Source organism: Bubalus bubalis, chromosome 1 (assembly GCF_019923935.1).
Source record: "Bubalus bubalis isolate 160015118507 breed Murrah chromosome 1, NDDB_SH_1, whole genome shotgun sequence".
NCBI classification, from domain to species: domain Eukaryota; kingdom Metazoa; phylum Chordata; class Mammalia; order Artiodactyla; family Bovidae; genus Bubalus; species Bubalus bubalis.
This window is the reverse complement of record NC_059157.1, coordinates 49,388,276-49,402,562: the sequence shown is the minus strand read 5'-3', so window position 1 is coordinate 49,402,562 and position 14,287 is coordinate 49,388,276. Positions and strand designations below refer to the sequence as shown.

The 14,287-nt window shown below is 41.8% G+C and overlaps 1 protein-coding gene across 2 annotated transcripts in view; it reads right to left on the bottom strand.

Moving 5' to 3' along the window:
* TIAM1 (TIAM Rac1 associated GEF 1) overlaps nucleotides 1–14,287 on the bottom strand; it is a 459,371-nt gene that overhangs the window by 254,715 nt on the left and 190,369 nt on the right. The window lies entirely within an intron of this gene.

Sequence of the window (14,287 nt, the reverse complement as noted above, 5' to 3'; positions counted from 1 at the left end):
AGATCCCCTGGAGGAGGACATGGCAACCCACTCCAGTATTTTTGCCTGAAGAACCCCACGGACAGAGGAGCTTGGCAGGTTACGGTCCATAGGGTCGCAAAGAGTCAGACACAACTGAGCAACCGAGCACACAACCCTCGTACCTCAGAATACGACAGAATATGACAGTATTTGGAGATAGAATCTTTAATGAGGTAATTAAGTAAAAATTAGCTCAAACCAGGAAGTCCCTGGCAGTCCAGTGGTTAAAACTCCATGCTTCCCCTGCAGGGGGTATGGGTTCAATCCCTGGTCAGGGAAATAAGATCCCACATACTGTGCTTCACACCAGGAAAAAAAGAGCTCATATGGGTGGGCCCTAATCCAGTAGGACTGGCGTGCTTATAAGAAGAGGAAATTAGGACATAAACCATCACAAAGGGCAAAGCACGTGAGGACAGAGGGAGAAGACATTCATCTACAAGCCCAGCAGAGAGGCCTCAGAAAGAATCAACTCCGCCAGCATCTTGACCTCAGACCGCTTACCTCCAGAACTTAAACAAAAAAGAAGGAGAGAAGAGGAGGGAGAAAAGGAAGAGATGAGTGGCGGGACAGAGGACCCCAACTGCGTACGTCAAGCTGGTTCAGCCCACCCTCCCCACCCCTGATGAAGAGACGCAACAGAACTGGGGGTATAAGCGCTACGAACAGTACAGAGGGGCACAGAGCCTAAAGACCGGAACATCCCTTTTCTACTTCTAGGTGGGTCAGTTAACTGCTAGATTTAAAATCAAGCCACAGGAAGACTTAGTTTCCTAGTCAGCAGAATGGAACTAGATGTACCAGGCAGACAGATTTAAATAGCAGAATACATGTTTTTAAAAAATTCACTAGCTACCCATTTTAAATGGCTTTGTATTCTTTTTCTTTGTGGAGAAATCTCCATAGCAACAAAACCTGAATACCTCGGTATTCAACCCAAGCTTACTCGCCCAGTGAATTTGGCAAGAACGGTTTCTTCTTACTAAAGGCACTAAACAATTAAGGGTAGCTAGAAAATCTGACAGACCTCAGGCATGCTTCTTGGAACCAGGAACAGACAACCAAGAGACATCCTCTTGCTTCTCAACTAAGGTGGCAACGTTCCGATTCCTCATGGTGCAGGAGCAAAAGCGTTGATCGCGGTGCTCCGAACGACCAGCTCACTGTTCACGTCATTCACACATCTCTCCTTGTGCTGGCATTTTCTGCGTCCTTGTGGGCTACTATAGTGTTTTACTTGAAATGACATCTTATTTGGAATCATATGATCAATATAACTTTATCCGTCATTGTCTTTTCTGAACTGCTTCACGGACCACAAATGAAGGGAGCCTAGAGAACAAGATGGATGTCAAGTTCCAAGTAATCAACGTGCTAAACCCCCCAAAGAGGCCACCTATAAATTACCACAGGAAGTTCATCCCAGTTTAGACACTTCATACAAAGATGCATATTAAAAGAATTAACTTTGAAACACTTCTTTCTGCATTCAAACTTAGCATACGTATTACGTTCAAGGAAATGTACCAACCTGACGGTCAGTTGGCAAGAGAAATCCACCAATTATTTTAACTTCATGAAAGATTTTCAGGGAAAACGTGTAAGACATATTAATAACTCCCTACTTTGTATCTCAGGCTCCATTCTTAAAAGACCTTTAATATTTCAAAATAATTGGTTTTAAGCTTTCCAAATAACCTTTCCTAAAAATCCAAGTGAATCGCTTCAGCAGTTTATTACTGTTTGTAGCTCAACAGATTACTCACTTGAGCTGAGCCATACACATACCATTTTTAATTAGCGTGTCACAGTGTGCCTTGATTTCAAATCCAAAATATTCTAATCCAAAGTGATTCTGTAGGCTTCCTATTTGCTGCCAGGAGCTTGAAAAGTTAAAAATAGCAACCAAGTTTTCACATCTCAAGGCAGCACAGAGCATTTCAGGAAAGCATACAGGCTTCAAATAGGTCCACAAAGAGATCCCAAATGCCAGCTATCTGTTGATAAGACCTTAGATCTGATTATCCTCTCCCTACACTCATAAAAAAAAAAAAAAAAAAAAGGATGCTGGGCGGACACTGAATAGCATCCTATTGCTAGAAGGAAAACCTTATAAAGCAGGAACTTGTAGTTTAAACTTTTCAGTAGCAGGAGAAAAATAAGGCAAAACTGCTAAAAATACAAGGATATAGACTCTTCAATACTATAAAATGAAGATGCTGGCTTTGAATGCAAATTTTGAACAAATCCGTAAGGATTCAGGCAGCAAACTCCAGAAAATGGGAAACCTGACAGGTCAAAGACTTAAGTCACTTTTTTTTAAGTTTATCTACTAAAGTCTAGCTGCTTGACAATGTTGTATCAGTTTCTATTGTACAGCAAAGTGATTCAGTTATGCACATGTGCCCTATTTTTTTGATTTCCTTCCCATTTAGGTCACTCAGAGACTTAAGTCACTTTAATCCATAACATGAAAGGGACAAAAAGAAAACAAGAGAGAATAAGGGGGAACTTATTGATCACATGACACGTAAGACATTATCCATCAGTGGCAACATAGGGCATGCAATTTGGATCCTGATGTAAAAAGATAGGATGTTCAAAACCTATGAGCCAGGAGGATAAATTTGAAAACTGACTAGATATTGGATAGTGTTAATGAGTTACAGTCGGTATTGGTTTTTCATGTTATCTTTTTTGCAACATATACTGATACATTTACAGGGGAGATGATATGGTGTCTGGGATTTGCATCAGAATAATCCAAGATCTGCATGTGTATGTGTGTGTGTGTGTATGTGTATAGCCATAAATTGCCAATCCTTGAAGCTAGGCAAAACAGTTTGTATGGGGCCCGATATAGTATTCTCTTATGAATGCTTGAAACTGTCAATTAAAAAAAAATAGTATGTACAAGGAATACTGTGGTCTGAACGCCCAGAAAATGCCTCTGGGTGGCCTGAGGGTGTGTGTGGCCTAAAGACATATTTTGTTTGGATTGTGGGACTGTTTTTTTCAAAAGGATTTTTTTTTCTTTTCCTTTTTGATCCAACATTTGAAAATGAGAAGACTTCAGGATTTCCAACTTCTCTGAAAACACAGGAACGATCTGGCAACCCGGGGCCACAGCAGCAAGGCCTGGAGTGTGGCCCGTGCCGCCCCCGTCTCCCTGGCACTCACAGACCGATAACAGCTTCCCCTGGTCTGCGATCAACTGAGACCGATCCCACGCACAGCTCTCTTCAGAGCCTTGACACAGCACCAACCTGAGGGCCAGGGCCTCCAGAATTTACATGTTCCATCGATCAGCCCAAACCACTCGAGTTCTGTTTTCTGACCAGTAATCAAAAGGCCCTGACAATAACTTCAAGACAAGCGCCAGGAGAGTTTCCGTTTATATTGCACAAAGCCGTGATTGGAAACATATGGACAGTCAGGACGCTGCGAAAGAAAACTCTGGAGTTCTTAGTCGATTGGGTTTGGGGACTGCCCCCCTAGCCAGCTCTGCCGGCCTGCCCTATCGCTGAGGACACAGGCCTGGCTGCCGTCTTGCTCCCCAGGCCCCCAGGAAGGAGTTCCTTACCTCTCCCCTCATTTTACAGCTCAGGGTGCAGCCAACGGAGGGTGAGTCATTCACCCAACTCTTTTCCAAAGGGTCATCAGAGGGAAAGGACGGGGGACAAAAAGGTCCTCGGGAGACACACTCCAGAGCTCCTGGATAACTATTGGTTCCTGCATGTTTTGAGTCCCTTTAAAATATTTTCCCAGTGTGGTATATAGAATGCATAAACAACAGGTCTTATGATATCACACTGTATTCAATATCCTGTCATAACCATACGGGGAAAGAATATGAAAAAGAATGTATGTACGTGTATAATTGGATCCCTTTGCTGTATAGGCAGAAATTAACACCACAGTGGACATCAGCTATACTTCAATAAAAATAAAAAATACTAAAAACAAAAATATATTTCCACGGTGACAATGGAATAAGTACAATGTCTCCTTGGGGGGGCAGGGGAGAAACAAAGAAAAGACCTTGAACCTTGAATAGAACCCAAGTTTGAACCACCTGGGTTCTGGCATGCCTGTTTAACCAACCTACGTGGGATGAGTGTTAACAAGATCTCCAAGCAACTGACAGACATTCCTCACTTGTATAGACAGTTGTCTTCTCATCTGGCAACCAAACAAATAAGGTAAGTCCTTCCAACTCTTCAGGTTCTCTGAAGACTCAGATTCCAGATTCTCTGTCACACAGGCTCTCAGATTCATTCACTCCTTGGGCCCAGCTTACCACGCTGAGTCAAAGGCAGCTCCCAAGGCCCAGACACTGACTGGCATATTTTCAGATCCAGCCGTCTATGACCTTGGGTTCTTCCCAAATAAGCTTCCCAGTTCTCAAATTTTGACTAATTCAACTGCTGACATCAAAAGCAAAAAAATCAAAACAACGTGGGGAGATATGTACATGAGCCGTGGCTGTGGTGGACAAGGAACGCTGCCAGCTGTCTAAGGAGGGGGTCTCGTCATCCTCTAGTAATACCTCGTAGGTATTTGTTCACTTTGTTCACCTTCTCATAATTTCCGACATACCTAAAGGTAGCAGCCCTTTGTTCCCCATTGAAAATGTAGGGAACACCATCTGGTGTTGCCATCTGAGGTCAAAAGGCACCGCAGCGACCACTGGCTGGACTTCCTTAGCATCTGAGCACGAAGACTTGAGGAAATCCTTCAGAACTCACGGTCAGTGGTTCTATGACATTAGTCTGATAAATGCACAGGTTACAACTCATCCTTTGTGCACCACCCCTGTGAGAAAGGTTTGAACTTAACCCAGTGTGAAATATGGAGGTTTAGGGCATTGAACGGGTCATCTACAGCTAACCCCTGCTCGACTGAACTTGAGAGTCACAGAGAGTCATGGAAGAACGTCCATGGCAATTGATCTGGCAAGAAAAGGCAAAAGTCTAAACTGGGACAGAAGCCACAGAGATGAAGAGAAGGGCTGAAGGGAAGAAGGAAAGAGAAGGGGAGGAAAAGGGCTTGAGAAATTAGGTAGCTAGAGACACTACAAACCAAGACAACAGAAAGAGAGAACCAACCTTTACTTTATTCATATAATAAATATTTCTTGAGCACCTCGTTTCTGACAGGTACCGTGCAAAACACTGAAGATACAACAGGGAGCAGAATAGAATAAGTAGGGAATGTAGAAAGAGATGCAGGAGGCTGTCTGGGTTTTTTGGTTTTTTTTTTTTTTTTTTTGAAAGGGAAAAGTAGAGATGAGAATGCCAGCTCATTCAGAGAGATGTTATGTTTGAGGTGAAGTCAAACAGGCTGAAATAACTTGGGTTAATTAAAGGAAACGATTGACTTTAGACATTCACTACATAAACATGCTTACTGTTATTCTCCGACCTTCTAAAGTAAAAGCCCCATGACTTTCCTGATGGTCCCATAGTTAAAACTTTGCCTCCCAATATAGGAGGTGTGAGTTTGACTCCTTGTTAAGATCCCACACACCTCGGGGCCAAAAAAAGATCAAAACATAAAACAGAAGCAAGATTGCAACAAATTCCATAAAGACTTTAAAAATGGTCCATAAAAAAAAAAAAAAAATCTTTAAAAAAAATAAAAACCCCTTCTCTGGTGCCATGAACCCCTCTGGTTATTGCCCAACCCCTGCCCGTGAAAGCCATGGTCACAGAAGTAACAGTTCCCTCTGGATGGTCTTTCTCTCCTCACTCTTGCTTAGTCCAAGCCAAGGTCATCAGACACACCCCCAGTGGTCCCTCTGAAGGGTCTTCACCCTTCCCCAACAGCTGCAGAGCACCTGAGACCATCAGGAAAGCCTCTTTACATCAATTCTGCAGCAATTACAGAAAATTCGGTGTGAGCTTCAGGCCCAATCGGATCAGCACTGCGAAGAATACCAACACCAGGAGTAGCATCCCTTCCTCCCCAGATTACACAGTTAGTGTCCCATGAGCAGGGCTGGCTCCCCCAAACCATATGCTGGGTGCTGGTCAGAAGAAGATGGGAAATGAACACTGGGTAGACAATCAAAAACTGTCCACTATAGTGTCCATGCTTTCCCTCCAAAACTGGGACAATTTCTTCTCCAACTTCTCTTAGCTTCCTTTCTCTGTACAATTAGGTATACAGAATATTCTCTATGCATACATCTAAATGCCCACTGGAACCCTCTATTTTTGCCACACTGAAAGCATCTGGGGAACTTTCAGGACCTCACACGTACACTCCATTCCATACGGAGAAGGAAGAGATGGACAAGAACAGAGGTGGGGAAAGGATGCTGTGTATCTTGAGACTCCCAAGGACATCCTGATACAGGATCTGCACATCCCAGCATCACTCTGCCTCTGGTAAGAAGCCCATCCTGTCAAAGCACTGCTGGCCAGGAAGGAAAACACCAAGTTCCCTGCAAGGAGAAGACGTTCCCAAAGTTACGGAGGACAATAGCTGACTCCTACAGTGTATTTATTCAACTTAAAGACCAAAGCCACAATGAAACAACTGATCGTTTTGGAAAATACTCATAAAAGAAAAACAACTACTCTTCTCATTAAGCTGTTTTAAATATATTTATGCCCTCCCCCTCCAAGGACTGAAACTGTTTCGAACCATTAAAAATTTTGTTTGGCCTAGGTATAAGTGGGGAGAAGGCAATGGCACCCCACTCCAGTACTCTCGCCTGGAAAATCCCATGGACGGAGGAGCCTGGTAGGCTACAGTCCATGGGGTCGCAAAGAGTCGGTCACAACTGAGCGACTTCACTTTCACTTTTCACTTTCAAGCATTGGAGAAGGAAATGGCAACCCACTCCAGTGTTCTTGCCTGGAGAATCCCAGGGATGGGGGAGCCTGGTGGGCTGCCGTCTATGGGGTCGCATAGAATTGGACACGACTGAAGTGACTTGGTGGCAGGTATAAGTGGCAAGGGAACAAGAAGAAATTTAGCAAGAAAGCCAGAGAAAGGGTGAAATTTCAGGTCTTCAGAAAATCACGGTTTATACTTTAAAACCAGCATAATAAATGTTTTAGTTTTCAACCTTGAACCAGAACTCTATGTTTTCTACACAAGCAAAGAAATGTGCCTGCTTTTGAACCATTAATTTGGGCTCTTTATTATTTATACTCTTTACTATTAATAACATCTTCAGAAACATCCATTTTGGGGTTGAATTTAACCAGCATTTCAGATAAATAAAATATCAAAAGCTCAATATTTAATAGAAAAGTCGACTTCAAATTACCACCAACATATTAAAAGTCATTAAAATAGCATAATCACCTATATCCAGGTAGTTGAGGTGATTGTCTGAAAAATGGATAACATTTGTGTGTGTATATGTACATATCAATATATTACATGTGTGTATGCCCACATAATAAAGAGAAAGAATACAAAAAATGTCACACTATAAGCATGATTGATGTGGGTGGGAATAGACAATTATTTCCCCTTCCTCATATTTTTCTGCTTTTTCAAACTTTCTACCATAATCACTCATAAATATATAAATGAAAAAATAACTCTGTCACATACATGAAGATATATGTTTTTATAACATACATTTATCTCCTTAGATCAAAAAATCCAGGCACTAAATTTCCCAAGTTTCACAAACCCTCTGGCTCCAAATTAACCCACACACTTGGAAAAAAGAAAAGAAAAACTCAGCTTCGTTTCTAAAGTAAACCTGTTCACTGAGAAAAAGAAACGATAGCCCTTTTGTATCAATATTGCTATCTGTATCCTCCAAGCGCCTTTCAATTTCACAGCTGAATGTTAATTATCTATCTCATACACCGGAATGCCACATCCTCCCCTTTGCTTTTTCTAGCTCTCTTGTTCTCTGTTTCCTTAAGTGTGCTTCTCCCACAGAGCTGATACACGAAGCACACTCACACGTGCCTGCAGATACACACCCATGAGCATGCCCGCTCCCGCACCAATCCTCATATACGAATCTGAGTCTCTGATCATCACGGGGATCACCAAGAGAAGGCTTCTCCCCGAAGCGCAGGGCTCCCTCGGAACGCCAGGTCTTCCTGCAGCCCGTGATGTGCAGGGGAAAGCAAGCCTCCAGCAGCCTCCTCTCTATTTCACCTTTTCACCGGAATGTCCATACAGTGTTGAAAGCAAATTCCTGATTATGCACCCCGATGAACGCAAACACTGAAGTAGACGCATGCTCAGCTCAAGATATCCCTAACTGCATTTCGCCTAGGCTACCATCAGAATCAGTTAGTGTCCCCCCCCAAACACACATGCAGCAAAAGGAAGATACAATGACGAGAAGAATTTCTAGGTGATGGAGAATCTGACTGAAATATAAAATAGGTCTCAAATAATGTAGGGAGAAAAAAAAAACAAAACATGTTTCATATTTGCAACCCCGAGTTGTGCGTGTAAAAAACAACATAGGTCCAAGTATGTTTCTCACAGCTACCATCTACATATGACATTTCCATGTGGCCCAGAGTTACTGCCTGAATGCTGACTAACGTCATGATCAAACAGTATCAGAAGTACAGTGGAAATCTAGTACACCATCTACAGATAGAGTTTCCTGAGTGAAAGCAATACAGCCACATCTAGAAAGCACAGAATTACAGCCACTCCTTACTTTGTTTCTAAAATTTTTTCTTAGGTGGACTTATAAGCTGCCTCTCTGTAACTCCTATCTGCTGGAGACACCAAACTAAATTTCCATCTTTTGTGTATGCTAATATTTCAAACAGCAGAAGGAAGTAACTCTTGTCTCCTTTTTACTGTTTCCACCAGCAAGGTGTTCTATTACCATTTCGGTTCTGCTTCTCTGACTTCATTTTCTCAGAGTTGTCCTTCCAGTGCTGGTCAAGGAGCAGCTGAGCTGATGAGCAACCATGGGACCACAACATGACATTTCCCTTGGCCCATGATGAGTTCATTCACACTAGCAACCACATCAGCCTTCCCGACACATGCTGTTACAAGTCCCATCTTCCCTGTCCCATCTGTGTACAACAGTGTCTTCTACTTTCTTCTTTCCCCTAAACACGGGGAAGGACATCACATGTCCTTCAAATGCTTTTATAAATGATTTGTCACAGGTTCTGCCTGTCATCCTGGGCTGCTAAATGTTCAGAGTTCGTATTGAAGACCCCACAGGTCTTCTGTCCAGATGTAATATTCAAGTTCAGAACCTACCAGCAGTCACGTTTTAGCCATGTCATCTCAGAAACAAGACAAAAATACTTTCCAGGTAGTACAGTGGTAAAGAATCCACTTGCAAATGCAGAAAACAAAGGAGACATAGGTTTGATCCCTGGGTTGGGAAGATCCCGTGGAGAATGAAATGGGAACCCGCTCCAGTATTCCTGCCTGGAAAATTCCATGGACAGAGGAGCCTGGCGGGCTACAGTCCACGGGGTTGCAAAGAGCTGGAGTCAGCTGAACACACACACACACACACACACACACACACACACACACACACGAGAGAAAAAAGACACAGAGTAGCAAAAACAAGAGAAACCAAGTGGGCCAGGGAGTCTAGACTCCTAACGACCTTCGCAATGGATATAATCCCTAGACATATGCACAACCTCCCAATAGTCTAGGAGGTACTCTGTGTCTTCATAAAAAACACCATTCTCCTTAAGAAACCAACACAAAACAAACTTATGTAATCTTGAGTTGATTTCTGTTACTTACAAACATGAGGCCTAGCTAACAAAGGGGCTTCCCTGGTGGCTCAGACAGTAAAGAATCTGCCTGAAATGTGGGAGACCCGGGTTCAATCCCTGGGTTGGGAAGATCCCCAGGAGGAGGGCATGGCAACCCACTCCAGTGTTCTTGCCTAGAGAATCCCCATGGACAGAGGAGCCTGGCGGACTACAGTCCATGGGGTCGCAAAGAGTCAGACATGATTGAGCAACTAAGCACAGAATGGCACAGCTAACAAAGAAACTGTATTCTCATACAACAAGTGAGCATCCCATGTAAGTTACCATGCCAGGTATTTTTCAGGTATTGAGCAACTTGTGGTATAAACTACAGACATCCTCCCAGTACGGTGATGATTCATTAAGGAACATTTTAGTGTGTTCCAAGCAGCTTCAAATCCAGCCCACATGTATCCCATGCTATACCCAGAACACCTGAACTTTTAACCCTCACGGCTTTTTAACTGTTTTATTCTCAACTTCAGTTGGCTTCTGCTAGTCCGTGAGACTTATCCTTCTCCCACACATGGTTTCATCCATACAACCTGGCTACTAGGTTGAGGGTAAATGAAGTAATGAATAATTTCTGTTTCCAAAACACCATGCCATACCCTTGGCCTAAGAATCACCCAAAGCTGGACTTTAGACAAGTTAGATGCAACTCTAGATGTAAATCTAAATTAATAATAATAAAGGAGACAAGAAAAATGTCAACCCCAGCACAGGTGTGACTTACTTTAAGAAGAATACACACACACAAATCTACATTTAAAAGTCTGTTTCACATGAAAAGATGCACACTCAGCATTAGCTGTTAAGGGAGCAAAAATCAAAACCACAATAAGATATCACTTCACGCCCTCAAGAATGCCTGCAGTTAAAAATGTAGATAACAGTAAGTGTTAGCAAGGTTGTAAAGAAGCTTCATATGTCGTTGATGGAAATGGAAAGTGGTTCAGCTGCTTTGGAAAATAGTCTGGTAGTTCCTAAAAACAGTGAAAGAGTTATCATCATTGTTGTTGTTCAGTCACTAAGTCCTGTCCGACTCCTTGTGACTCCATGGACTGCAGCATGCCAGGCTTCCCTGTCCTTCACTATCTCCTGGAGTTTGCTCAGATTCATGTACATTGAGCTGGTGATGCCCTCCAACCATCTCATCCTCTGCTGTCCCCTTCTCCTTTTGCCCTCAATCTTTCCCACTATCAGGGTCTTTTCCAATGAGTCCGCTCTTCACATCAGGTGGCCAAAGTATTGGAGCATCAGCATCAATCCTTTAAATGAACAGTCAGTGTTGACTTCATTTACGATTGACTGGTTCAATCTCCTTGCTCTCCAAGGGACTCTCAAGAGTCTTCTCCAGCACCACAGTTAGAAAGCATTAATTCTTTGGCACTCAGACTTCTTTGTGGTCCAGCTCTCATATCCATACATGACTACTGGAAAAACCATAGCTTTGACTATACTGACCTTTGTCAGCAAAATGAAGTCTCTGCTTTTTAATATGCTGTCAGTAAATGATAACATATGTCCTCATAAAAGCTTGTACATGAATGTGTCACACCAGCTAAAGAGCAGAAATAACCCAAGTGTCCATCAGCTAATGAATGGATAAATAAAACATGAGAGTCCATACAATGTGATATTATTTGGCAATAAAAAGAAATGAAGTGCTGATACATGCCACAACATGCATGAAACTTGAAAACATTATGCTAAGTGAAAGAAGCCAGACACAAAAGACCGTACATTATATGATTCCATTTATTCGAAATGTCCAGAACAGGCAAATCTGGAGACAAATTAGGTTAATGGCTGCCTGGGGCTGGAGACGGGTTGGGAGCGCTGGGGGGAAGTGAGGAGCAACTGGTAATGGTACAGAGTTTCTTTTGTTCTAAAAATGACTGTGGGGATGGTTGTAAAACTCTGTGAATATACTGAACGCTATTGAAGTGTACACTTTAAATGGATCAATTGTACGGTATGTAAATTACAGCTCACTAAAGGTGTTTAAAAGAAAAAGTCCATTAGAAGGTAATCCACCATTACCAGTCAAGATATAAAGAAAAGGAATGTACTTGGTGCCATAGCGTTTCTAGCTCATTAAAATGGTCCAGATTCTAAAATTAACATATACACTGTTTTCATAAAACAGGCTATCCATTAAATTCAAAACGTCTCGCATTACATCAGATTGGGTAGGAACAGGGGCTTTGGAATCAGAACTAGTGTGTCTCTCAACTCCACCATCACTCAGAAGCTCATTGACCTTCAGTGCTCCACTTAACCCCCCCAAGCCACAGTTTCCCTACATGTAAAGGAAGGAAAGTAATAGTGCCTGTCCCACTGGGTTATTGTGAAAGATAAAGAAATAACGCATATAAATTTCTAAGCAAGGAACTGGCATACAGTGCCACTCTAAAACTAGCTGTATAAATACACAAATACAAAAAACTAACAACAAAACCCACAAACTCTTATGCGCCACGTGTCAAGCCTTTCAAGGGGACAAAGATAACATAGTCCCCTTCTTCGATTATGATACCAAGCAGACCAATAAAACTCTATGAGATGAGATTTGTGCAGGAGACATTTAAACTAGGTAAGTGCAAACTCCTGACTCAGAGATTAAAAGGGAGGAAGGAAAAGAACAAAATGGTAAGCATCTCTCACAGGCAACGCTTTTGTGAGCTCGAACGCAAACAGCGGAGACCCGCACGGCTGGAAGCCTCAGCGCTCATCAGTAAACTATGTGTCCGTGTGCAGAGCCACAAGCAAGCATGAAAGCCGCTGCCTGAAAGCACAAACCACACAGAGCGTGACTGTGCAGGCTCACACCCGTCGAGTGCCAACCTAACAGCAGGAGGAGACGAACAGCAGAAAGATTGACTATATATGTTGACAGTCACATTGGTGAATCAAATACATAAAATTTCCAATCTCAACGTTTCTGACCACTAGCTATCAGGCTGGTCTGCATCTCATTAAAGAAAGTTTAAAAAGAAAATATATTGTCACAAAGTTTAACAGCTTCCTGACAGCTCTGTGACTTCTTTTTTCTCAAATACAATATAACTCCGAAGGGTAGCCAATGAAAAGAATGTAGTACACAGAATGACACAGACTTGAAGTATCTTTTTATGCTATATAAAACAAATCTTTAAAAACTGGCAGTCCATTGATGATACTTAAGGTAAGTCACTTCAGTCGTGTCCAACTCTGTGCAACCCCATAGATGGAAGCCCACCAGGCTCCCCCGTCCCTGGGATTCTCCAGACAAGAACACTGGAGTGGGTTGCCATTTCCTTCTCCAATGCCTGAAAGTGAAAAGTGAAAGTGAAGTCACTCAGTCGTGTTCGACTCTTAGCATCCCCACGGACTGCAGCCTACCAGGCTCCTCTGTCCATGGGATTTTCCAGGCAAGAGTACTGGAGTGGGGCGCCATTGCCTTCTCCAATGATACTTAAAATGAGATAATAAAAATTAAGGTATTTCCCTATGACTTCACGGGTGACTTCCACCTAATATTTAAAGAATTAATCTTAACTCATCCCAAACTTTCAAAATATTGAAGAGGAGGAAACACTTTCAAACTCATGAGACCAAAATTACCCTGATACCAAAGTCAGAAAAGGACACTACAAGAGAATTACAGACCAATATCCCTGATGAAATGGACACAAAAGTCATCATCAAAATACTAGCAAACCAAATTCAATAGCACATTAAAAGGTTCAAAAAACATAATCATGTAGAATTTATCCCTGGATGTAAGTACAATTCAACATATGCATATATGTGATATACCACAGTAACAGAATGAAGGGGAAAAAACTTACAATCATCCCAACAGATGAAGGAAAAACATTTGACAAAATTCAACATCACTTCATGATAAAAACACTCAATGATTTAGGTATAGAAGGATATCTGACAAGCCTTCAGCTAACATCATTTTCAGCAGTGAAAAACTGAAAGCTTTTCCTCTAAGACCATGAACAAGACAAAGACGCCCACTCTTACCAACTCTATTCAACATATTACTGGAAATCGCACACAAAGCAATTAGGGAAGAAAAAGAAATAAAAAGTATCCAAATCAGAAGGGAAGCAGCTAAATTGGATCTGCAGATGAAATGATCTTATGTACAGAAAACTCTAAAAACTCAACAAAATCAAATCAGTTGCATTTCTATAAACTAACAATAAGCTATCCAAACTAGAAAGTAAGAAGAAAACAATCCCATTTATAATAGCACTAAAAGGAATAAAATACTTAGGAATAAATTTAAGCAAGGAGGTGAAAGGTCTGTACCTGAAGGATATAAAGTCTCGATGAAAGAAACAAATAAATGGAAAAATATCATATGTTTTAATAGGATATTTAATTAATAATTAATACTGTTAAAGTATTTAACAGTATGAATTAATACTGTTAAAATGCCGCATAACTATTCAATACAATCTACAGATTCAGGGCAATCCCTTTGAAAATTCCAGAATGCTAGGCATTTTTCACAGAAATAGGGG